Genomic DNA, 27,362 nt, shown 5'->3' with positions numbered 1-27,362 from the left:
GCGCATAAACTGTTCTGTGGGGCTCCCTCTTCCTAACTGTGCAGGGGAATGGAAAGCAGATAACCAATAGAGGTAGAGTTATTATTTCACTATCTCTTGTTCCATAAGTAAAGAAGAGTAAATAAGCAGATGTGTCCTGCTACTTTGGGGGTTCCATCCTTGCAATTTCAAAGCAAGATGCACACTTACCAGAAGTTGCTTTGCTTGTATGAGGCTTGCCCGTGCTGGACTGTAGGGACTAGCTGGATTGTCCAGGAGTCCAAAACAGGTTCTGCCTCACTGTGCTACTGGATTCCCCCAGTCACCTGTCCCCCCCATATTCTTCTTAACCTTTGTGGTTCTCTCGGTTCACAGTAGAGGGCCTGTGGCCAAAATTTACTCTAAACTGCATGGCTGTGCAGCAGGATATCAAGGGCTGTGTAGGTGGAGACAGGTGCCTCTCCCCAGGCCCAGCTCAGCTGGAGCTGCTGTGGCTGGGGGGAGGTGACTCTCCCACGGCCCCAAGCTGCTGCGGCGAGAGAGGGCTAGAAGGGAGTTCTTTCCTCAGCCTGCACCCCAAACCCCTCACCTCTGGCCCCACCCTAGAGCCTTCAGCCCCCGCATCTCCACCCTTTTCCCCAGCCCTGAACCCGCTCCCACACATTGAAACAGTCGGCCCCACCCCTCCACATGTCACCTTCATATTGGTGCACATTACACAGTTCATTCCACACATGGACTTAAATTAGAGGGAACACTGCCTGTGACTTGGGCTCCTTCAGAGTATCCATGGCACTCTTGAAGGAGGTGGTAGGATCTTGTCTGAGGGTTGCATGCAAATTTTTATAAAACTGACAGGTTTAGAGCTCCTCACCAGAGCAATTGTTAGCCTTCCTTGCCTTCTGGTACACCTGCTGCAGCTCCTTGGCTTTCGTGTGTCGCTGCTGCTGGTTGCTCTTCTAGCCCTTTTCCTCCATCCCCTGAGTGATCTGCTCATAAGTGTCTATGGGTAGATGCGTGCACAGCCTCTTCACCCCACAGACCCAGGAGATCCAACACCTTCTGTGTACTCCAGGCAGGAGTCCATTTCCAGTATGGAGCCAGCATGGTCAGCTGCATAGTTGCTAGGTGAGCTCTCCAGGAGAAACTGGAAATTCAGTCTCAAAATTTTGTGGGGCTTTAAAGGGGAGTGCGGCTTCCTGTGTACCTTGCTCTGGGCAATGGAGTTCAAAACAGTGATGGTGGGGCATTGTGGGGCACCCCTTGGAGGCCACTGAAATCAGTATAAGTAACGCAGTATCTACACTGACACTGCTTTGACCTAACTATGTTGACCTCAACTTGACACATCTCATGGAAGTGAAATGATGAAATCTGTGTAGGGGGGGCAGTTACGTCCGTGGGAGCAAAGTTTAAGGGTAGATAGTCCATAGTCAGGTCGACAAAGGCAGCTTGAGTTGACCTAACTCCTGTAGTGTAGACCAGGCCTTAGTTAACAGTTTTACTAAAGGTGTGATCCAGTTGATGGTCTTAGTTCAGTGGACAAGTATTCACATTAACTGTCAGTATTAGTGGCACTAATCACTTGTCTTATGTACACTCTCTGCAGATGCAGAGAGTTGATCAAGCACATAGACTGAACTAACGTCCTATTTTTAAAGCTGATGCTGACAGAACGGGGTTGAGATGCATTGATATACAGTACATAAGGTTGCAGTGCAGGTCTCTGCTTAACTTTTTTTGTGGATAAATAGAATTTTAGTCTTTATGGTTGCACCTATCTTTTACCAACAGTAGATTAACTTAAAAATCCCCCAAATCGTAAAACATTTTGTACATGGCTGCAGTAGGAAAATGTTATGGCTATGAGAACCATAAATGCAGTCATGTGTCATTAATGTAGTAGTTGTATTTAATATAAATTGTGTTTTGTAGTTCAATGGTCAGATGCCATATAAAAGTTCTTTGTGGATTTGTATATTGTCTGTTACATTTGTCTATGCAGTACTGTACAACTAATAACTGATGTATCATTGAACAAGCTTATGCTGGATGCTGTTTTCTTGGAAGGTTTAGTGGATGGGGATATACGTTTTCATATCAAAGTACAGTATCTGCAGAAATCATATCTGAGGATTGGTTTCTGTCTAGTAAAGGCATAAGAACAAGCTCCTGAACGGTGAATGTCCCACCATTTTGTATTGCTAATAACCTTAATACTACTTTAGTATTCTAGGTGAGATCTAGTTCATTGTAGCTCAACTGTGAGTATTTATTTTATTTTTTTAAGAGTCTGACAGTTGTGCCAGATCACATACATTAATTTTTATGATACGTACTACAGTAGATGAGGGATTCATCTGAGATCATTGCATTTGTGACCCACTTAGTTGGAATTGAAACGAGATCCTAGAGAGGCCAACATTCTAGTCCAGGGGTCGGCAACCTTTCAGAAGTGGTGTGCCAAGTCTTCATTTATTGACTCTAATTTAAGGTTTTGTGTGCCGGTAATGCATTTTAACATTTTTAGAAGGTCTCTTTCAATAAATCTATAATATATAACTAAACTATTGTATGTAAAGTAAATAAGATTTTAAAAACATTTCAGAAGCTTCATTTTAAATGAAATTAAAATGCAGAGCCCCCCTGACTGCTGGCCAGAACTCGGGCAGTGTCCTGGGGCACAGGAGCCATAGGTTGCCTACCCTTGTTCTAGTCATCAACTTACGCTTTTGTTTATGTCTTGTCCTTGAGCATTGCACCTTGAACACTTCTTTTAATTACACTGGACTACAATTTTTGAGAAGTCGTCTGCTTCAGAGATAAAATGTGATATTTATTATGTATTTTGATGTGCTGAATTCAAATATGACAATTAAAACAACTGATTGGCTACTGTTTCTAAGATATTTAAGTTTTTACATTTTATCTCTATGTATATTGTGTAGATAGTAGAGTTTTAATCATAAATTGTAAACCTAGGTCTTTTCATGTGTTTATGGTTGCTTTACATGATAATATTTCACCTGTCCTGTTTATGTAACATTTTAAAAATCAGCAAAAGCGTTATATAAATAAAATTTAGTATGAAACAAAAGGCAAAAAACTATTATGTACATAGTTTAGTCCTATTCAGTGTCTACTTGGCACTTCTTGGCTTGTCTCTTGTATTCATTAAATGGAGCATCTCTTGTCACTGTCCAGCAATAGTCTGCAAGCATTGATGGGCTCCATTTGCCCTGATAGCCTGCCAGGAGATTCCACTACTGTAGTCTGGAGCCCAACAGCTCTGCCTTACTCTTGGGTAGTTCCAAATCCCTGACAAGATCATTCAGTTCACCTTGTGTTATGAGGTGTGGTTCAGAGGAGGAGGATGGGAGAAAATGTGGGTCCTGTGACATTGATGGTTCAGGACCAGAAGTTTCATCCTCTTCCTCTTCCTCGTCTGACTCAAGTGAGACTGATTCTGGTGCATCAGGAACCGGCAGTCCTTCTCTTTGGGGTACTGGGCATATAGCTGATGGAATGTTTGGATAATGCACAGTCCACTTTTTCTTCTTTGACACACCTTTCCCAACTGGAGGCACCATGCAGAAGTAACAATTGCTGGTATGATCTGTTGGCTCTCTCCAAATCATTGGCACTGCAAAAGGCATAGATTTTCTTTTCCTGTTCAACCACTGGCAAAGATTTGTTGCACAAGTGGTGCAGCATATGTGCGGGGCCCACCTCTTGTCCTGATCTCCAATTTTGCAGCCAAAATCAAGGTGATAGGCTTTCTTAACCATAGTGGTTATACTGCGCTTTTGTGATGCAAAAGTCACTTCACCACAAACATAGCAGTAGTTATCTGCACTATTCACACAAGTACAAGGCATCTCTGCTCACTCTGGCTAAACAGAAATGTGTCCCTTTGCAAAATCAAACACTGACAAATAAGAGAGCATGACACTGTATGATTTCTAGAGCTGATATAGGGCAATTTGTTCAGCAGAGTGATGTAAGCTTCATTATGATTGCATCATCCATGACTTCTAGGAATAACATGATGCAATTCATATCATGTATGACACAATACCAGCTTCAGATTGCATCATTCATTCATTGTTTTGCCTAAGAAGCAAGTACTGTCCGAACCCAGTCATAGATTTATTCATAGATCCAGTCAAAGATGTATTTTAGTCATTTCTGGTTTAAATTGAGATCCCTTCCCTTTATAACTCACTTATCCTCCGCCATTCCCAAGTCAAAGGGTTGTATATACTGACCCAATAGCATATCTTGAAAACTAGTGCCAATCAACAATTTTAAGCATCATTTTCATTCTCACTGACCCAGAATTAGTAAAGTTGGACTACATTTATTTCAGAAGCATTTTGGCTGTAAAGCAATGTTACTTAAACTTGAAACATGAACTGTGAGAATAAAACTAAATTTAAAAGCTATTCTGAGTGGTTTAGGCTGCTTGGGTTCATAGCACTTATGCTCAAGTCTCTGTATTGGTCTTCCATTTCTTTTGTGTACAATTCAAAATGTGTTTTATTCTCTTTAAAACTGAGTGGCCTGGAACCTGACAGTGTTGGGGGCGGGGAGGGGGATGAGTGGTGGTGTGGTGGCTTTTTTTTTTTTTTTTTTGTGAGACCACCTCTCACGCATACCTCATGTTAGTTAGAATCAGCTGAGATTCTTGTTCTTGGTTCTGAAGTCTTTAAACATTCCATGACTGGTCATATTTGAGGGTTCCCATTTTTGGAATTGATTCTCCTGCTTGGTCCAACGGGCCAATCTAACAGACTTCAGGGAATGATGTGAGACATGCTTCTTTTGTTCAAAGTTTGAGATTTGGTTTTTGAGAACAGTAAATCTAATTTATATTGTATAATCAAACATCTGTTTGTGGTGATTACAGGTCTCTGATATCTGAGTGCATCCCCATAGGTTTTAGGCATTGTGCTGTATCTTTCCTGGGGTGGAACCACCTAATTCTCCCACTTTTTTTGAAGGGTCTTGGGCTACAGTATGCTGTGGACCAACTTTGCTTACCGTAGCAGGTCCAATTGGGTTCATGACCCTATGGTGGTTCTCTTTGTGAACAGTGGTGAATATAGTGACCCCAAACAGTCCTTTTAAATAAAGAATTGTTTTATCTTAAGTTACGCTTTTTTTCTGCTTTTAAGAGAGAAGGTTTTTAAAGCAACAAAGGCCTATATGTATGTCTTTTTCACTTTTTACTGTTAATGGGGACCCTAATATGTCATCTTTTCCCCAAACCCTGAACCTCTGAAATCTAGGTTCACCTTCCTTTTCTATTTCTGTCTTTTTTTTTTAATCTAGTCTCAAGTCTTGTTGCTCTCCTCTGTTTTCTGAGCCTGGATAAGCTGGTTTGGGTGGCTCAGCAACAATCAGTGTAACAACGTTCTGGTCAAGAGTCTTGGGTGTTTGCTGAGAAGTGATTATCTAAGTTATTGTCCTCCTCCTTGCCTGCATTTTCTGACATTCTTGCTATTGAAGTCCACTCAATATATGCATACAGTAAACCACACAATAACAGATCAACAGAGGATAAAATATTGATAAGTTATTACAGAGCAGCTCCAGATCTGTCATACTACTCACTATGATGATATGCATTATTAAAAATGAATTAGTAAACTCAAAAACAGCTAAACACTTTCCTCATAAATGAGGAATTCCAGCCAACGGTGTAACTTTTAAAGAAAGTTGTAAGGTTTGCTAAATAGTTTTTTTTTTAGAAGGGGAAGGACCAAGTTATCCATACCTATCACCAAGCTATAGATTTTATTCAGTATCTGTGGCCAACACTAAGAAGTTTGAGCATGAGTGTCAGGGTTCCCTCCCTACTCTGAACTTTTAGGGTACAGATGTGGGGGCCCAGATGAAAGACCCCATAAGCTTATTTCTACCGGCTTAGGTTAAAACTTCCCCAGGCACAAATTCTCCCTTGTCCTTGGACAGTATCGCTGCCACCACCAAGTGAGTTAGAAAAGGACCACTTGGTATTCCTATTCCCCAAAATATTCCCCCAAGCTCTTTCACCCCCTTTCCTGGGGAGGCTTGAGAATAATAAACCAATGAGATAGGTAAACAAGGTGAGCATAGACCAGACCCTTGGGTTTTTAGGATGCTAAAAACCAATCAGGTTCTTAAAAACAGAACTTTATAATAAAGAAAAAAGTAAAAGAAGCACCTCTGTAAAATCAGGATGGAAGGTAATTTTATAGGGCAATAAGATTTAAAATGCCTTCCCGACCCCAAATATGGCGATCAGTTAAACTCTGAGCATGTGGATAGGACTCACCAGCTAGCACCCAGGAAAGAATTTTCTGTGGTAACTCAGATCCCACCCCATCTAACATCCCATCACAGACCACTGGGCATACTTACCTGCTGATAATCAAAGCTCAGTTGCCAAATTAATTGCCAAAATTAGGCTATCCCATTGTACCATCCCCTCCATAAACTTATCAAGCTTAGTCTTAAAGCTAGATATGTCTTTTGCCCCCACTACTCCCCTTGGAAGTCTGTTCCAGAATTTCACTCCTTTAATAGTTAGAAACCTTTGTCTGATTTCAAGTCTAAACTTCCTAGTGTCCAGTTGATATCCATTTGTTCTTGTGTCCACATTGGTACTAAGCTTAAATAATTTCTCTCCCTCCCTAATATTTATCCCTCTGATATATTTATAAAGAGCAATCATATCCCCCCTCAACCTTCTTTTGGTTAGTCTAAACAAGCCAAGCTCTTTGAGTCTCCTTTCATAAGATAGGTTTTCCTTTCCTCAGATCATCCTAGTAGCCCTTCTCTGTAGCTGTTCCAGTTTGAATTCATCCTTCTTAAACGTGAGAGACCAGAACTGCACACAGTATTCCAGATGAGGTCTCACCTCAGGGTTTAACTGATCGCCATATTTGGGATCGGGAAGGAATTTTCCTCCAGGGCAGATTGGCAGAGGCCCTGGAGGTTTTTCGCCTTCCTCTGCAGTATGGGGCCTGGGTCACTTGCTGGAGGATTCTCTGCAGCTTGAGGTCTTCAAACCACAATTTGAGGACTTCAATAACTCAGACATAGGTTGAAGTAGGGTGACCAGACAACAAGTGGGAAAAATCGGGACAGTGAGTGGGGGGGTAATAGGAGCCTACAGAAGAGAGAGACCCAAAAATCAGGACTATCCCTATAAAATCGGGATCTTACCTTCATTTATTTACCACTAGCATATCACCAGTAATATTTCTGCTTAATTTTACTAGACACATTAAGGCTATAATCAACATATAAGTTTTGACAACATGAATATTATTTAGGTGATGTTAGATTAGTGATTTCAGGACATAAACTTAAATAATTTTTTAACACCATGAATGTGGTCCTAAATACTAGATTATTTCTTAATCTACCTAATCACGAGGAATAAGCAACCCTTGTAAGTAAGATACTAAATTACCAGTTTCAGGTCCAATATAATGATGGCGTACAAAACACAGAGGTTTCCCCTCTAGGCAGAACTTCAGTTACAAAAAAAAACAGGACAAAACCTCCCTCTTAGCATAGTGAAAACTCACAAGCTGAAGCAAAAGATAAGCTAACGCAGTTCCTTGCTATTACTTACAATTTTTGTAATCTGGAGTGCTTATTTCAAGTAGGGTTTTAGGAGATTGTTTTTCCTGCCTTGGTTCTGCTCTGTCCTGGAGAGAACAACAAAGAGCACAAAACTAAACCTCCCCACACAGGTTTGGAAATATCTTCTTCCCTTATTGGTCCTTTTGGCCAGGTGCCAACCATGTTATTTGAGCTTCTTAATCCCTTACAGGTAAAGGAGGGATTTTATGCTACCCTTAGCTGTATGTTTATGACAATGACCAAAAAGATGGTTGCATTCTTTGGCTGAGTTGACGGCACAGACACTGAAACATGACAGGCTCAGGAACGAGGCTACTACTTGGTACTCGATGTGACACAAAATAATTGTTACTAGAGCTAGTCAAGAAATGGTAAGGCTTTATTTAAAAAAAAAACACCTTTTTCTGCAAATATTAAAAAAAATGATTTTTCATTTATTTAAAGTTTTTTTTAATGGAAACTTTTTATCTAGAAAAATTTTACTTTTTTTTTCTTTTTTTGATTCTTGAGCCTTTCCCCTTTCTCTTCCCTTTATTTTTGCCTCATTTTGCCATTGAAAAAATGAAGAGAAAGGAGAACGTGGAGAAATGGAAAGAAAAATGAAAAACTACTATCTGAGGTTCCATTGAAAAAACTAAAATACACCCCTTCTCCCCCCCTAAACTTTCCAGATCAGGGAGATGGGGAAAGAACAAAATTTTTAACAAAATAAAAACTTCTTTAGAAAGACTTTTGACCTGTTCTAGTTGTTACACAATCCAACTTTCTGCATTTTGGTGACATATTGATACCCATATAGTTCGACAGGGTTGAGAAATGTTAGATTCACCAGACAGACCTCTACCACTTGAGCTAATGGAGTAACTGGTAGCAGTAATAGGTTATTATCCTCTTTGTGGACCAGCACTAGAGAAGGAGTGGGACACTTTGCTACTGCGTTTCACAGAGAGTGCTTTGAGGCAAAATTTGACTAATGGTTGTTAAAGGCTGGTATTGTTGGGAAGAGCGTTATCATCTTGACTGCATACAATATGATAGATTTAGTGGGACTAAATTTAAAATTTAAATAGCTTGTTTTTGATGTGATGGAGAAGGCACTAGTAAAGGGAATGCAAGAGTAGGTGAAGTGGTCAAAATGACACGAATTTTATTTTTAAATAAAAATATAACAAAAAGATCTTAAAGGTCTCCACAGTTGAATGGAGAATAGGGTGTGACTTTTTTAAAAATTGAGAGTAAAATATGCTGCGTTTACACTAAAAAGTTACATTGACCCAGCTATGATGCTCTGGGATTTGAAGTATCCACACCTCTCAGCACCATAGCTAAGCTGATCTAACCACTGGTGTACACAGTACTAGATTGACAGAAGAATAGAGATGTTTCATCAAATTAGAGTTACCACTTGCCACCTCTGAGGTATAAAAACCTCATGACATCTGAGATGATCCTGAGCCCATAAAACTGGACAGCTGGCAGTCTGAACTGAACCCTCTTACAGATTTTCTGGGAAAGCTTCCTCAAGGAAGGGATGATCCTGGGAAAACCTGGACAAGTGGCAATTTTACGTTTAATATAGACGTTGGCATAAAATGAATTAACTGCCAGAAAGATCCCTATTTGAAATGAAGAGCTATGATTTTCTTAAAAATCATGAATTTTTAAAGTAATTTTTTTCCCTTCTGATTTTTAAGGCTTTTAAGGAATATGTTTTTAGCCTTTTCTCTGCAGCCATGATAATTAGAAACTTTTTTTTTTTAAATGACAGTTGGGTTTCTCATGTGGCTTCCTGAATCCAGAAGTTGAGGCTTGAAGAAAAACACCAAATATTATAGAACTCACGGTAAAATTGCATGATCTAGCAACGCTAGAAAGAGACAACAGTGCTCTAGTCCTCTTCTTAGTAAGAGCTTTTTTGCCTCATCTGTGTACCTTGTTTCTGTGTGTTGGGATTAGGGCTTTGTATGCCGTTAGCAGTGGTTCAGGAAGTTGAATGAGAGCTAGTGTGCATGCTGTTGTGCTCAGTATCAGCTTGATCCTTCCTGGTATAAAAGTTTGAGGAATGCTGGTTCACCACTCCTACGTTGGACAGGTAGGTGAGTGAATTTTTCAAGTCTTGAAATTGTACAATATTTTTATGCCTGTCTAGTGGCTTGTATGAAAGCAGGATCTGAACAAGGACTGATAAATAACTTACGTACAGAGAAAAATCGGTTTTCATATTCCATCCCTTGTTTTTCCATCTTACCGCTATGTTCAAATAGTTAGTACATAAAAAGTTCTGCTGCTGCTTTTAAGAAGTTGTAGTATTTACTGTTGAAGTTGAGATCAGCAGGGACACCCGGCCTGGATCCCCTTTGGTATAAAAGAGAGGGTACTACTGGCAATGTGTCCTACATGAGGGCCAACTTCCTTTGGAATTCCTTCTTCTCCCACCCTGTTCTGAAATGGCCAAATTTTTTTGCTCTTGTGAGGAATACACAAAGCTCATGTACTTGAGTGGGTGTTGGTGAGGGGCTCAGGTGGTTGGAGGTGGGGGGGATTTCTGTGTAGCATGATAGCGTGGTGACGGTAGGGTTTAAAACCAGGTTAACATGATGACTGGATGATAATTGGAAGTGTAAGGCAGAAAGAAAAATATGATACTAGGTGATTTGTTCACTAACTTCTATGTACTATTTTGCCAGCTCATGATGATTGGTGTTTATTTTTGTTAAACCCCAGCTCCTGGAGTCCTCTGATTACATGAGAATTTCAGCGTACTTTCATTTTCTTTATTATATATATAATATATAGTTATATAGTTTCTGGCCTTCATGGCTGTTTGAGTAAAGTTTGAAACTGTAAACCATGGAGTCTCAAAAACCAGAAGACAAATAAAAGAACCCAGAAAATACTTTTATAATGTCATGAGTTCTAAGGCAATCTTGTGATTTGGGGGGGGGGGAGTATATGACTTTGAATTATTTAAACACTTGGATATTTTGGCAGTACTGCCTGTGGTATTGTTTTTAGTTGTATACCAACATTGCCAAAGCTCAAGATAGGTAATCTTTGGTGTGGAATGTTTTAGACTGAAATTGAAATACACCTCTATCCCGATATAACGCGACCTGATATAATATGAATTCGGCTGTAATGTGATAAAGCAGCGCTCCAGGATGTGGGCCCAGGCTGTGCACTCCGGCGAATCAAAGCAAGTTCGATATGATATGCGGTTTCACCTATAACACAGTAAGATTTTTTTTTGGCTCCAGAGGACAGCGTTATATTGGGGTAGAAGTATAATTAAAATCTCACTCCTCTGTATTGATATAAAGTTGTTGTCTGGTCCAAATATACACTCTTATCTACATTATGTATATTTACTTCAAAGGATACTGCAACCAACTTGAACTCCTTTGTGCATAATTGTTGTCAGCTGCAGAAAATGTTTTTAGCTGACAATTCTAATCTCTAAAGGAAAAAGTAGACAAGGTAGATTGATTTTTAGAGGCGATTGTACCATGCTCATCCCTGTTGTAGATAAAATTGCCCTTTTTATTGGAGCAGCAAATAATTTAAAATATGCACAAATTCAGTTGAAAAAGATGTCTTTCACCTGAGGGACAATTTTTGATTCAAAAGCTTGCTTATTACAAATTGATTATTTGTTCAATTAAAAAAAAAATCTAATGTGCCTTGTCCAGCATTTGCCGAGAAGGAATCTGGTAGAAAATTAAGTTATTAAATGCATGGGTGAAGTGCAACCTTGTCATGCTCCATTCATTTCTAGTTGTTATGTTTAGCTTTTCAAATAAATTTCTTCAGGATCATGTGGAGAGAATGTTGCTGATTGATATAAATCAGTTTATTAGGATGTCTTTCAACATTTTTATACTGGGTTTGGTACTTGCTAACTATTCCAAAAATGCTAGGTAAGGATTATAGAAGAAACAGTGTAGAAATAATCTAAAATCAAAATTAAAATAGAGGAGAAAGTGATGTTGCCCTTTACTGTAGAAATACTTTTTGGCTACCGTTTATGAAAAAGCTTTCTAGTTCCCTCAGTTCTTCAGACCACGATAAGTACAACTTTTTTAAATGACCTGAATGCAAAATAAAATATCTTATACAGTGGTTCTCAAACTTTTTTCCCTGCTGACCACTTGAAAATTGCTGAGGGTCTTGGTGGACTGCTTACTGATCTTTCCAAATGTTTGTACCGTTAGCTAACTATTGTAAAGCTCTTTGGATAAAAGCGATATATAAAAAAACTTAATAAACGTTTCTTGTTCTACAAATAAAAGCACACAACTCATATTGTAATATCAGTATCTTACCTTTCTAATGTGATGGATATGCCCTCTCTCCCCCGCTGTGGCAGCCGCCGAGCTGGGACTGGGAAGGGGCGGGGACGTGTCTCCCAGCCACCGCAGCCCTGGAGCTGGGGAAAGTCACCTCTCTGGCCAATTCCCTGCACCCCCTCTTCTCATCCCACTGTCCCCTCCCACTTACCCCCTAGCCCCCCAGGGCCACCACCTCACCTTACATGTGTGTCTTCTCCAGGGTCCAGGCACCTAATTAGTGGAGCCATGCCTGTGCGGCTTCACTAATTAGGTGGATGGCCCACCATTCTCTCGTGTGCAGCTGCCCAGGTGCGAACCTTAAAGGAAACTATCCACGGACCACCTGAATGGAACTCGTGGACCACTGGTGGTCTGCGGACCACAGTTTGAGAACCTCTGATATAATACATATGTATCTAATTACGCAGAATATTGAGTAAACTTTTGTCTCTTTTCCTTTCACAGAATGTTGGCTTTGAAAGCTCAGGGAAGAAGCAGTAGGGGGAAAAACGTAACACAGTGGTAAGTATCATCATGGTTTTTTTTCTTTTGAACCAGCAGCATGTTTATTAAAATATGTAAACACACTTTCAATTTTCAAACAGGATTGACTAATGTATTTTAAGACTTTATGCTACATCAGTCCCATGTTGTTGTTCTAAAATATTTTCCATTGAGAACTGATGCCAAATTTTAAGGTTAAAAATATCTGCTGTGAGAGCCAATTTGAAGGATGCATGTTTTCAAGCTAGTTTAGGCACATTTACGTGTTACTGTCTATGTGAAAGGAGGATATACAAGAAACTAAGGGGAAAACGCCTGCTCTAGAATTTCACTGTCCATTGTAAAGCTCACAATATTTGTAATAAATATTTGAAAGATGGTTTGTGGATCATAAAAATATGTTGAGGCTTTTATGTGAGGCAGTAGATGTATGGAGGATATTTGACATTTGCAGAGCTTTTCCTCAGCTTCACCCCCAAATCTGAAAAACTTTTGCATGTTGGAAATAAGAGTTCAGTGCTGCCCTATTAATGTAGGACCATTGAAAGTATTTAAAATTTATACACACACGATAATTAATATTATACAAGTATATTTTTGCTGCTTCTGGCCAAATTTTGTAGAAAAGCTGCAATATGGGAATCTGCTATATTTAGGCTGATGTCAATGTAAATACCAATTTCACCTGAAGTTGTAAGGATATATAAAGTGTCTGCAACTGAACAATAAAAAAGAATGATAAATGAAATATTTGCCTATTTGTATGTATCAAACTTGTAGACAAACTTCTATGGTATGTCTTCCAAACAAATGGAATTATGATAGCTACTTCTGTCTACTGTGAGTGTTTTAATAAGATTTTCTAGTTTGTGGAAATGCTAGTTAATATTGACACCTCAGTGCTCATAAGTGTATTTAAACGGACAGTATTTTTAATTAGTCTTCAAACACACTTGTGTGAGTATTTTTAACTACCATTGTTTTAAATAATGTGTAAGATAATTATAATTGAAAGATTAGAGAGGTTTTTTGCTTTTTTTATTTGTGCATTAGACACTGCTTTGGGCTAGTGATTGCAGATGCACTCTGCCCTGAGTTACAAGGGACAGTATGTTGCTGCTCTCTGCATTCTTTCTTTACTGCGCAAGGATTTCCATTTGCTGCTGGTTCATGCTGGTATAAAATTACTACCGCTATCTCTTCTTCTCCCTTCCCCAACACTGGCTCAGCTGAGCTGGCCAATATATGGCAGGTGAAACTAAGCACCTGCTCCCAGCTGTGGGGCTGCAGGTAGTAGGAACACAACACTTACCCATGTACATCCAAATGGAAGCACCAAAAGGGCCAATCCAAGAGCATAAAGAATTAGGGAGATCTTAATCCTTTTGCCCACTTGCTCAGCCCAAGTCACACTCTAGCCCACTTTGTATAGGCGATCTTCCTTGTTTGCTTAGTAACACTCGTCCTACTCATCCAGATACTGTGGATTAAAGTCAAACATTTAGAAATTCAGATCAGATCTTGTGCTATTACTTTATCAGAGTTGAATATGTGCTCTCAACCTTTACTCTGTGTTAATGTTTTCATTTCAGAATATAACCCAATAATGCAATGGGTAGAGATTGCATGGAAACAGTATTTAAAAAGTCCTAGTTTTAATATGACGTTTGTTAAAAAATGATCTGCTTTTCATCTCAGTTTAACAAGAAATGGTTATTTGATTTTACAATGAAGAGCTAATGGTATTTCGCTTGTAGTTTTGGCCTAATTAATAGATGAAGTATACCCATTTCCTAGTGGACATATTTCTTAATTATCATGAAAACTAATAGAAATAATAATTGTTCCAGAGAGCCTTCCTAATACTTTTTTTGGTAAATTTCAGAAGTCCCTGCTAAGCTGCTTGAGGTGGGCTTGGTTTGTGTGTGGTGTTTATTAACACACTATCATAAATAAAAGCTGTTGATTTGTTGAACTAGTTATCAAAACAGGGAATAATCATTACAACAAACATATGGCTTGATATGATTAGATATGGTTATATTTTTAGTGAAATGCATTTGGGTTAAAGCAAGAAATTGTAACACACCATCCCTCTTTATTCATTTTTTTAATTTATTTCTAAGGTAATAAAGAAGACACGATATGTGTAAGATTTGACTAAAATCTTTTTCAGTTTTAAGACTATTTGTATCTTTAATGTTAATTTTGTAATGTTAAATTATCAGAATGAAGATATTTAGAATTTGCTTCATGAAACAAAAAATAGTTCAGCAAACAGTTTAGTGAATACAAAAATAATAAAATTGCCTAACGCTAGTGTCATGGTGTGCTGTCATGTGATGCATATACAACTTTGCATCTAGAGTGAAGACAGAAGATGACCCAGTCCTTCAGTTTAGGATTTTCATCTTGTTAGATGTCAGACCTGTGGGCCTCTGAATTGACCTTTTTCTTTATTTTTTAATTTTGCAATAAACTTTTTTCTTCTCTTTTTGTAAATTAGCAATTAAGTTACTCTTTCTGTACATATTTTTCCTTTTAAAAAAAAAAAATTCTTCTCGGATTTTGTTGCCCTTTGCCATCACAGTAAAAGGGGGAACTCTATATCCTTGTAAATATAAATCTCAGTAAATATTCTAGGATAGGAAAGAAGTTGGTAAAGTACAGGTATGAGCTAGAAAGGAGAGTCAAAACTTAAGAATCCATGTAAGTATAACACATACATGCAAGCAACTGAATATTGATAAAATGTACAAGTGATTATATACAGATGCTAAAGTCTAACTTGTAAGATGGGTGAACTAGAGTGCCTGGCATTAAATGAGGATATTGATATAATAAGCATCATGGAAACTTGGTGGAATGAGGATAATTGATGGTGCACGGTAATACTAGAGTATAAAATATATAGGAATAACAGAGTTGGTCATGCTGGGTGCGGGAGTGGCACTATGTGTGAAGGAAAGCATAGCGTCAAAGTAAAAATCTTAAATGAATCAAACTGTACCATATAATCTCTATGGATAGGAATTCCATGCTTGAACAATAATAATATAGCAGTAGGAATATACTAACGACTATCTGAAAGGAGAAGAATGGTGACTGTGAAATATTCAGGAAGATTAGAGTTTTTTCAAAAATAGATAACCCAAAAGTAAGGTGGGATTTCAACTGTCTTCATATTGACTGGTTATATGTCACCTCAGAAAGGGATGCAGAGAAAATTTTTAACAACATAAATGACTGCTGCTTGGAGCAGCTAGTCCTGGAACCTACGAGGGAAGAGGCAATTCCTGAGTTAGTCCTAAGTGGAAAGTAGGATCTGGTCCAAAAGGTGAATACACCTAAATCGCTCAGTAATAATGACTATAATATAATGCAATTAAATTTAAAATCTTTTTTTTTTTTGGGGGGGGGAAGACAATACCAAAGAAACCCACCATGGTGCCATTTAACTTCAAAAAGGGGGAATTACATAAAAATGAAGAAGCTAAATAGAAATTAAAATGTCACAAAGATTAAATGCCTAAAAACTGTATGGAGACCATTTAAAAACACCATAGAGACTCAAACTGAAGGTATACCTCAAATAAAAAACAGCAGTAAGAGAACAAAAAATTAAAAATCCATCACAGCCGAGTAAAAGATGTGGTTAATGGCAAAAAGGCATCCTTTAAAAACTGGAAAACAAATCCTAATGAGGAAAATAGAAAGGAGCATAAACTCTGTCAAGTATAAAAGTGTAATAACATAGACCAAGAAAGACTTAAAAGAGCAACTTGCTAAAGACACACAAACTAACAGCAAAAACTTCAAGTACAGCAGAAGCAGGAAGCCTGCCAAACATCATTGGGACCTGTGGATGATAGAGTGGTAAAAGAGCACTCAAGGAAGGCGGGACCATGGTAGAGAAGCTAAGTGAATTATTTGCATTGTTCTTCACTGCAGAGGATGTGGGTGAGATTCTAACACCTGAGCCATTCTTTTTAGGTGACAAATCTGAGAACTGTCCCAGACTGAGGTATCAATAGAGGAAGTTGTAGAACAATTTAAACAGTAATAAGTCACCAGGACCATATGGCAGTCACCCAAGAGTTCTGAAGGAACTCAAATTAAATTGCAGAACTAACAACTGTATTATGTAACCTTAAATTGGTCTCCAGATGACTGGAGGGTAGCTAATGTAATACTGATCTTTAAAAAAGGCTCCATTGCCAACCCTGGCAGTTACAGGCTGGTAAGCTTAACTTCATTACCAGGCAGATTGGTTGAAACTATTAGTAAAGAACAGAATTATCAGACACATGGATGAATATGATACGTTAGGGAAAAGTCAACATAGTTTTTGTAAAGAGAAATCATGCCTCACCAATATATTAGAATTCTTTGAGGATGTCAAAAAGTATGTGAACAAGGGTGAAGTAGTGTTCTTGGACTTTGAGATATCCTTTTGACTAGGTCCTTAACCAAAGGCTCTTAAGAAAGTAGGCAATCCTGAAATAAGAAGTAAGGTCCTCTCATGGATCAGTAACTGGTTAAAAGATGGAAACAAAGGGTAGGAATAAATGATCAGTTTTCACAATGGGAAGAGGCAAATAGCAGGGTCCACCAAGGATATTTATTGGGACTAGTGCTATTCAACATATTCATAAATGACCTGGAAAAGGGGGTAGACAGTGAAACAAGATTAATCAAGATAGTTAAATCCAAAGGTGATGCGAAGAATTAGGGCTGGTCTACACTGGGAGGGGGTGGGGGGATCGATCTAAGATATGCAACTTCAGCTACCTGAATAGCGTAGCTGAAGTCGAAGTATCTTAGATCGAGTTACCTACCGTTCTCATGGCGCGGGATCGACATCCGCAGCTCCCCCCGTCGACTCCGCTATCGCCGTTCACGTTGGTGGAGTTCCGGAGTCGACAGGAGCACATTCTGGGATCGATACGCGATATAGCGATCCCCGAGAAATCAATTGCTACCTGCCGATATGGCCAGTAGTGAAGACGTACACTTAGAAAAGAAACTCACCAACCTGAGTGACCAGGCAACAAAATGGCAGATGAAATTTAGTGTTGATAAATGCTAAGTAATGCACATTGGAAAACATAATCCCACCTATATATACAAAATGATGGGAACTAAATTAATTATCACTCAAGAAAGAGAGATGAGGCCATGTCTACTCTACAAAATTTTGTAGACCTAATTTATGTTGGCATACAGACACTGGAGTTATTAAATTGTTTGTGTGCATGCACAGTTGGATCCTTGTATTGGCAGTGCACATCGTCATCAGGAGCACTTCTATTGATGTAGAATGCAGTGCTCCATGGGTAGGTATCCTACTATGCAACTCGCCACCTTCCAATGCAGGGTCTTTTGGGAAGATCTTGCAATACCTGATAGGGCTGAAATTAGTTGCACAGGGGTGACTGGGCACATGCAGTCAACTTCCCATAATATAGTGTTCTCTTGCCTGTAATTTCATCTGCAGACCATAATATTGCATGCTTTATTTACAAAATCCCACAATCTCATGAGTCCTTCCTTGCTGTCTGCCATCTCTGATGGAAGCATGGAGCCTGCACAGGTCTGCACTGTTGTCATCAGCGTTGTAAGCTGTAACAAAATCCATGGGAAACAAGATGATTCCTTGGAGGCGAGGTTGAAAGAAATTATTCAAGATTATTGGTGGCATTCGTAGAGCAGCTGAAGGTGGTGGAGTGCCAGTTCTGGGCCTAAGAAACAAGCGCTGACTGGTGGGATTGCATTGTCATGAAAGTTTGAGATGAAGAGTAGTGGCTGCAGAATTTTTGGATACAGAAGGCCACATTCCTGGATCTGTGTGCAGAACTTGCCCTAGCCCTCCATAGTAGCGACACCAAAATGAGAGCAGCACTGACCGTGAAGAAGTGATTGGCAATTGCAGTGTGGAAACTTGCAAGGCCAGATTGTTACCAGTAAGTCAGGAATCATTTTGGAATCAGGACATCCACTTCAGGGGCAAATGTGCAGGAAAATTAATCACCTCCTACTATGCAGGACTGTGACTCTGAGCCTGGTGCAGGACATAGTGGATGGTTTTGCGGCAGTGGGGTTCCCAATCTGCATTAGGGAAATAGATGGGGCACACAGCTCTACTTTAGCACCAGACCACCTTGCCAGAGCGTACATCAATATAAAGGGCTACTTTTTCGATGGTAATGTAACTGCTGATGGATCGCCAGGCATGCCTTACCGACATCAGTGTGGACTGGTCTGTGCAGGTGCACGACCCATGTATCTTTAAGAACACAGGACTGTTCAGAAAGCTGTAAGCAGGGACTTTTATTATCTGACAGGAGGATTACCATTGGGGATATTGAAATGCTAGTATTGGTACTGGGTGACCCAGCCTCCCGCTGGCTCATGAAGCCATACACCCGTCGTCATAGGCGACGGTTTATATACGTTTGCGGTGCTCGGGCTCCAGCAATATTCAGGACTGGAGGCCCTGCTCCAGCAATATTTTGAGCTGGGTCTCTCTCCCGGCCCTGCCTGGATCGGCCCCCGCGGGTCTCTCCCCGCACCCGCCCTGCCGCATCCCTGCCTGGAGCAGGTCCCTTCCACCGCTCCCCCTGCTCCTGCCTCCCACTGCGCCGCGTCCCTGCCTGACAAAAAGCAGCACCCGCCTCTCCCCTGCCTGCTCGTGCTCCCGGCAGAACTGTTGTCTGCTGCCCCAGGGTCCTAGTGCCTGCTTCCACTAATGGCAAGGCAGGCTGCCCTTACCCTGCCCTAGCCCTGAGCCTCTCCAATGCCCCAAACCCTCATGCCCAGCCAGAGCCCTTATCCCCCTGCACCCTAATCCTCATCCCCAGCCAGAGACCTCATCCCCCTGCACCCTAATCCTCAGCTCCAGCCCTGAGCCCCCCTGCAGCATGAACCCCTCATCCTTAGCCCCAACCCTCATCCCTCTGCACCTTGATCTTCTGCCCCAGCCCTGAGCCCCCCCTCAGCATGAACCCCTCATCCTCAGCCCCACAGCCCACACCCCAACCCTCTGCCCTAGCTCTGTCTCCTCCTGCATCATGAACCCCTCAGCCCCAGCCCCAGCCAGAACCCTCATCCCCTCGCACCCTAATCCTCAGCCCCAGCCCTGAGCCCCCTCCTGCATCATGAATCCCTCATCTTCAGCCCCACAGCCCTCACCCCTGCACTCCCTCCTATCCCCAAACTCCCTCCCAGAGGGTGCACCTCCTCCCCCTTCCGATCCCCAAACTCCCTTCCAGAGCCTGCACCTCTCACCCGTTCCTATGTCCCCACCCCCAGCCCAGAGCCTACACCTCTCACTCACTCCTGCACACCCACCCAGGAGCCTGCACCCAGCACCCAAACTCCATCCCAAAGCCTGCACCCCTCCTGCACCCTAATCCCCAGCCCAGGATCTGCACCCCAGACCTCCCCCCCAAGCTCCCTCCCAGAGCCTTTGGCAGGTGGGGGCGGAGTTTGGGGGCGGGTTCTGGGCACTACCAAAATTTCTACACACTTGCCACCCATGCCGGTCACCTCGACAGCACCAAGGGGCAATTCAACTACAGAATGACAACTGAATCTACTTTTGGTCATTTGAAGGGTGTCTGGCATTGTTTACTCACAAGATTAGACTTCAGTGAAAAAAATCCCTATAGTTATAGCTGCCTGCTCTGTCCTGCATAATTTCTGTGAAGTAAAGGGGAAAAAATTCTGCCAAAGTGGGAGTGGGTGTCTGCTGAATTTGAACAGCCAGATACCAGGGCTGAGTTTGGCTTGGAGCTATACAGTTCAGGGAGGCTTTGAAAGACCATTTTAATAGTGAGCCAGAGTGATTTGTGTTGCTGCAGTGTGCTCTACCTGGCCTTTCTCTTTTGTGCTCCAGAATGACTCTTCTAGTGATTGCTGTATATGTAGTACTATAACATTATCAATGCACCTCTTAACAGTGAATTATGATGTTCTAGGTTCTGTGGCACAGTACAGTAAGAAGAAATTGCTGTCAAACCTGCTTATCACCAGCCAGCATATGTTGTGAACTAATAAAGATTAATTATATTTCAAAAAATAGAATTTTATTCTGTAACATGAACCAGTGAATTAAATAAAAACACTGAGAGCTTAATAAAACTTAATAAATTAAGGGAACAACTTTTGAAAGGGAAAGAACAGTCATTTCCATTTCAGGTATGAATACGCCAATCATATCTTTCACAGGTCAGTGTATGTGAAGCTGTTGTTTTCTTTAATGTCCCCCGGGGTGGAATAGTAAAGGTAGTGCACTGACCCCTGATGCCACAGGGAATGTTATAGGGTGGTACCAATATAGAGTTCTCTGTGGGCTGCGGAGAGAGGAGAGCACAGGACTGTTGAATCTGCAGGTCCATCAGAGTATGAAGCATTTTTGTTTGCTCTCTGAGATGTGCAAGCATCGCTTACAGCATGTCCCTCTCCTCTCTACTCTGTCCTTTCCAATGCTGTCTGCAAGGGTCCTCCTTTTCTGATGCACCACTGATTTATAGGATCTCCTGACACATGTTATCCTGAGTCCTCATCTTTCTCCTCCTTATTTGGCTCAGGCATTCTGCAAGTTTGGAGGGGTAGACGCTAAAGGCCACAGTGGCAGCAGCTGCAGATACAACACACACAGGAACCATTCACAATGGAAATGGAATCTTAAAATGATGAACTCAGTCCCCTAGCTCCCCAAAAGTTGTAAGCACTACATTCTCCCTTTTTGCTTGGGATTCAGGGTGAGTATGGCCTTCTAGGGGTTTGGGACACAAGGAGGGACTAGCTCGCTTGCGTGATTCAAGTTATGTAGGGCAATGGAACTGAATCCTGGCACCGTTTTCCACAGGCATGGTGATTTTAGCTGATATCTCACTCCTCAGGATAACAGAGGCAGAGAGAGCACAGCTGCTGCTGGTGTCCTGATGCTGTCTGGGTCCACATACTGCTAGCCAGTATACTGCAGTGGTGCCTGCTGACGTACTTGCTGAGTGGTATGAGAAAGTGTCTTACCACAGAGGAAGAAATAAGACATTCCTGTGACGGGTTGGATCACATAAACCCCCTTGGGGCTGCCAACTGATGTGCCAAGACTACTTCTGCCCCTGCTTTCCCTGCGAGCTTGGGACTCCAGCCCTCTGTCTTGTTGAGCCAGACATGCCAGTCTGCTCCAACCCAGACCCAGAGTCTGAACCATGTGCCCCAAAGCTGTAGACTTACCTGAAAGCAACTTAAGCAGTGTTCATGTCTTTAGCACTTGGATGCCCAACTCCCAATGGGACCCCAAATAAATCTGTTTTACTCTTGATCAGGCTTATACAGGGTAAACTCATAAATTGTTCACCCTCTGTAACACTGATAGAAAGAGATGCACAGCTGTTCTCTCCCTCCCCCCCCCCCGTATTAATACATGCTCTGGGTTAATTAATAAGTGATTTTATTAAATACAGACAGTAGGATTTGAGTGGTTCCAAGTAGTAACAGACAGAACAAAGTGAATTACCAAGCAAAATGCAAGTCTAAGCCTAGTACAGTAATAAAACTGAATACAGATAAAATCTCACCCTCAGAGACATTTCAGTAAGTTTTTCACAGGCTGGATGCCTTCCTATTCTGGGCACAATCCTGTCCCCTGGTACAGCCCTTGTTCCAGCTCAGGTGATAGCTAGGGGATTTCTCATGATTGCAGCCCAATTTGTTCTGTTCCACACATTTGTATATCTTTTGCATAAGGCGGGAATTTGTCCCTCTGGGTTCCCACCTCTCCTTCTCAATGGAAAAACACCAGGTTAAAGATGGATTCCAGTTCAGGTGACATGATCACATGTCACTGTAAGACCTCAAGCCTTCATTTCTCCCAACCTGACTCACAGCAAGGCCTGCCTGCAAACAGAGCCATCCACAGTCAATTGTCCTGGTTGATGGGTGCCATCAAGATTCCAAACCACCATTAATGGCCCACACTTTACATAATTACAGTAGGCCCTCAGTTATATTTCATATTTCTAGTTTCAGTTACAAGTGATACATTTATACAAATAGGATGATCACACTCAGTTGATAAGCTTTGTAATGATACCTTACAAAAGACCTTTTGCATGAAGCATATTTTAGTTACGTTATATTCACACTCATCAGCATACTTTCATAAAATCATATAGAGTGCAACATCACAATTCCTACCCAGAAACTTTCGGCACAGGATTGCAGAGTACCTCCATGAAAATTTCATTGAGAGGTCTACAGAGGATTCACAGGAGATCCCTGCGAACATAAACGGCTCCACAATGCCCCCACTAGCCAACTGTAGGGGGGAATGAAAAGCAGATAGCAGCTCTGTCTCTTGATTGTTCCAGTAGCTCTTGTAGCGCAGATAAAAATGAGCAAACCAAAAGATATCTCCTGACACTTTGGGGGTGCCATGCCCATAATTTCAATGTAAACCACATACTTACCAGATGTTCCTTCCCCTGTATCAGGATTGCATGCGCTTAACTGACAGGACTGCGGTGGAATCAAAAACAGGTTGTGGCTTGCTGTGGAGCTGGATCCTCTGGCTGCCTGACCCCCATGCTGCTGCTCTCCTTCCTCATCCGCCTCCTTGCTGTTCACAGAATAGGCCCGTGACTCTGGCTCCTCCTCCTCTGAAGTATACAAGGTGCTCGGGGGGGGGTGGGGAAGATGGAGTCTTAACTGAGGATGGCATGCAGGTCTTCATAAAAGTGGCAGGTCTGTAGCTGCACACCAGATCAATTGTTGGCCTTCTGGTGTGCCTGCTGCAGCTTCTTGTCCTTCATGTGACACTGTTGCTGGTACCTCTTGTAGCCCTTCACCTGCATGCCCTGAGCTATCTATTAATAAATATTCATGTTCCTACAGCTGGATTGGAGCTGTGTCTGCCAGAGACTTCTCCCTACAGGCCTAGGAGATCCAATACCTGCTGTCTACTTCAGGCAGAAGTGTGGCTGGGGTGTGACACCAGTATGGTCAGCTGGGCAGTTAAGTTGTGGTTGCCAAGTTGAGCAACCAGGAAAAGAAATTTCAAAAACTTGAAGTAGGACCGCTTCCTGTCTGCCTCACTCCTGGGCAGCAAAGTTCACAGCGGTGAACAGAGCAGTTGGTGTGAGGCATTGGGTGCCATCAAGATTCCCCACTCAATCCCCTAGCTCCACAAAAGTTGCTGTCCTGGAGGCTCGTAACAGTCAATGTAAGTAATGCAGTGTCTGCACTGACATTGCAGCAACATAATTACATTGTCCATGACTTTGCACTGTTTGGGGAGATGGTGTTATTAAATTGACATAGAGAGGCACTTACGTCTGCTGATACCAAATTTAAGTGAAGACTGTGCCACAGCTAGGTCAATGCAAGCTGCTTTGCATTGACCTACCCATGTCATGTAGACCAGGTCTTAGAGTCGTCATGGATAGTTTTCTGAAAACATCTGCTCAATGTCCAGCGTCAGTGAAAAAAGCTAACAGAATGGTAGAAACCATTAGCAAAGGGGTAGATAATACAAAATGTAATGACGCTATATAAATACATAAATAAAGAGGGGATGGATCACTTGAAATTGTCCTGTTCATTCCCCCTGAAGCATCTAGCATGGGCCACTGTCAAAGATAGGATACTGAGCTAGATGGTCCGTTGATCTGATCCAGTATGACTTTAAAAATTCTTATAAAATATAAGAGAGAATCAGATTTTAAAATGCCTGCCATTTGCTGTCAGTTTGGCTGGTGGATGAGTATAACCTCTGTTTGATGTGCGGTGGGAGGGTAGGCACATTGCTTTATACAGAGTCCAGATAGGCCTTATTTTCCCCTCAGCTCTGAAGAAACTAAGAATCTGCCTCTTATAAAGAGGAGATGTTTCCTCAGCCAGTAGAACCATTGTAGGATATTTCTTCTTCCTTGCTACCTCCTTTAGAGCCGGAGCTTCTATTCAGGGACCTTGCAGAAGATAAGGAGCCCTCTGGTTCAGGATTGTAGGATGCTTCAAATTCCTTGACTGCCCTTGAAAAGAGGCAGTTGGCACAGAAGACTATTTTGGCACCATAATTGGGAATCAGGGCTCCATTATACTAGGTACTCTACAAATACTTATTAAAAATATATAGGCCTTGCTCTGAAGAGCTTGCATTTGTAGGTTACAACAGAACATAATAAGTGAATGAAATAAACAAATGGACGGGAGTAAAGGAGAAGTATCATTATATTAAGATTTGATTCTTTAATGAGCATTAGTCATAGCTTTTCACTTGCCGATAGTTCAGCTGTTCACTCAATGTCTTGACCAAATCCTTAAAACACGAGTAGACCTATAGGGTTCCACACAATTTCTTTTGCTTCAAGAGAAACCAGTGTGTGCCCCTGACTTTTGAGGTTACACAAGTGTTTCTTTCAGACAAGATCTCAGAGAATGATAGTGCTCGGTTTCCTTCAGCTCACTAAGACACACCTACTATTTCTTCTAAACCATGGGGATAGGTGATGCTGCTCTCTGGAAGAGATTCATTTACAATGAACTAAACATTTTCACAATCTGTCTCACTTCACAAGCATGCCAGATGTATTTAACCAATATCTGGGCATATTCCACAATAGGCATGTCTCCATTGTAGGAAGAGAGAAGATAGAACACTCATGTTTTTTTTGTTCTTCATGACATCTGTAAAAATGTGCTGAAGACATGTCTCTGCTTCAGATGCAACTTTTGAATGCAGATTCCTAAGCACTTTAATATACATCTGTATCTTTGTAGACTTGGTGAAGTTAAGTGAATTGAGTGGTGCAGCAACGGGAATTGTTTAATGTGTCCATTTTTTAAAATCAGTGGTTCTCATTTTTTCTGTACAGTGACTCCATTTTACAACATCAAAATTTGAGGTCTGCTTCCATCTAGCCTAGGGCAACCAGATGTGAAAGTGTGAAAAATCAGGACAGGCAGGAGTAATAGAAGTCTATATAAGAAAAAGCCCCAAATATCAGGACTGTCCCTATAAAACTGGAACATCTGGCCACCCTAATCTAGCCAGAAACTGGTGGTTGTGACCTCTGTAGACCTGTTCACATGTGTTTTGAGCATGCTGAGAGGAATGTGACAAAACATAATCATGCCCACCCCACCTTCTCTTTGTGATCTCACTGCTGGCTCTGAAGTTACATCAGCAGCAAAGCTGAAAATGAAACTGGTAAACATGCTTCTTGTTGGACCGGAGGAAAAGTATACTCCTACCAAAGTAGTGCATAAGTTGACATCTTGCTAGAGCAGTGACAGGAAATATAAGTGACTATGAATAATACAGTGAAACTAGCTATACATGAAATATTGTAAACAAATGCAAATACTTTTTTCTCTATCTTTATTGTAATTTTAGATACCAATTGTAACAAAGGTACAATATTTTCAATTAGAAATGTGATTTTGAAGCCTATGGTATCCCTTTAAATAGCCATGAGGCACAGTAGTTCTATTTAATTGCATGTTTAAACATACAGCGTTATAGTGGGATCCTGCCAGATGTTGGGTAGGAGTGTTCTAGGAAACATCTGGATGCTACAGGAAGTAGTGGTGATTCACTGGATGACATTTTTGCTTCTTAGTTGTTACTAAACCCATGTCCAAGCTTCACATTTGGGGCACTGTGTGTTTTTCAGATGGAAGCTAAAACACAAAACCTGATTTGCATTTGGGTAAAGATCCTGTGGCACTTGTAAAAGGGTATATACCCTTTTATGTGCTAAATTCTAACTAGCAGAATAATTACATTTTTCTCACCTGAATTCTTCCAGCCGATTTTTGACCTGCATACTGTATTAGTTACTTCCTGTGCTGAACTGTTGTGCAATGTTCCTTTGTCCTGTTCAATAGCTTCCATGTTTCATACCAGAGTTAGGCAGAACTTCAGTGGTGGGTGAAGTGATCTGGGTTTCTTACCTACTTGACAAGGATAGCAAGGCTTAATTAGTGAATATTCCTGACGTATTCAGAGAATCTGGGAAAGTGATGTAAAAATATGAGGTATTGCAACACCTTATTTGAAAAACTGTTAGTATCCTGTTCGAGTTGAGGCTTTTGGTGGTATTCATGTTTGAATAGGTGAAATTTAAGGTAGAGATAAAAATGAAGGTAATCTCTTCCCCTTTGAAAGTGCAAACAAGCTGAAATGGGTTACTGGTTGTTAGAACTTAAAAAAAAAAAAAAAAGTGTGCTGATTTTTTTAGAAACAACTTGCGTCCAGGCTAAGAAGTTGGGATATGTATCTTCTTCCTGAAGTGACTTTTTATGGGTGAATTATCTACACCCCCCCCCCCCCAAAAATGCTAACAGATACTGAACTGGACCAATGCCAGAGGTCACCTCTGGAATTAGAAAAAATGCTAAGGCAACCTTTTTCTAAGCCAACTATATGTAGAAAAATAGATTGTAATACCAATTATGACTGATTTTTTCGGTGTGCATTTTAAGTATGCAGTTAGAGGTAATAACTTAAATTGTACATTCAGAGAAACAATTATTTTCAGAAGAGTATTTGGGAGTAATTAATAACACTGAAAAGGGACTTGTGCCACTTACGTGCCCCAGAATTTTTGTGCTTCTAAATGGTGTATACAGTTTTCTTCAGCATTTCCAGAGAGAACTTTTGTGCTTGAAATTGAAGGTTCAACAGCACCTCTTTGCTTCTTTCAAGTAAATGATCAGCGTTTGTGGTGGTTTTATTTGCAGTAGCTAAATGCTGTCTCTTTCCTCTTTTAAAACAATTTTTGTTTGTTCAAAGGAATACTAACACATGAAATCTTACTAATTCTGTTAAAAGCTTTCATTAAAAGAATATTAGGGTTTAACTGGCAAGTACACAGAAGTTATGAAATGCCAAAGTAAGGGTAG

The 27,362-nt window shown here is 40.9% G+C and overlaps 1 protein-coding gene across 11 annotated transcripts in view; it reads left to right on the top strand.

Moving 5' to 3' along the window:
• ERBIN (erbb2 interacting protein) overlaps positions 1-27,362 on the top strand; it is a 229,977-nt gene that overhangs the window by 57,552 nt on the left and 145,063 nt on the right. For all 11 annotated transcript variants that reach the window (XM_030565991.1, XM_030565992.1, XM_030565997.1 and 8 more), the window contains one exon: positions 12,411-12,467. The gene's annotated coding sequence lies outside the window, so the exon portion shown is untranslated. The remainder of the gene's footprint in view (positions 1-12,410; positions 12,468-27,362) is intronic.

This window comes from Gopherus evgoodei, chromosome 6, assembly GCF_007399415.2.
Source record: "Gopherus evgoodei ecotype Sinaloan lineage chromosome 6, rGopEvg1_v1.p, whole genome shotgun sequence".
NCBI lineage: Eukaryota > Metazoa > Chordata > Testudines > Testudinidae > Gopherus > Gopherus evgoodei.
This window is presented reverse-complemented; position numbering and strand designations above follow the sequence as displayed.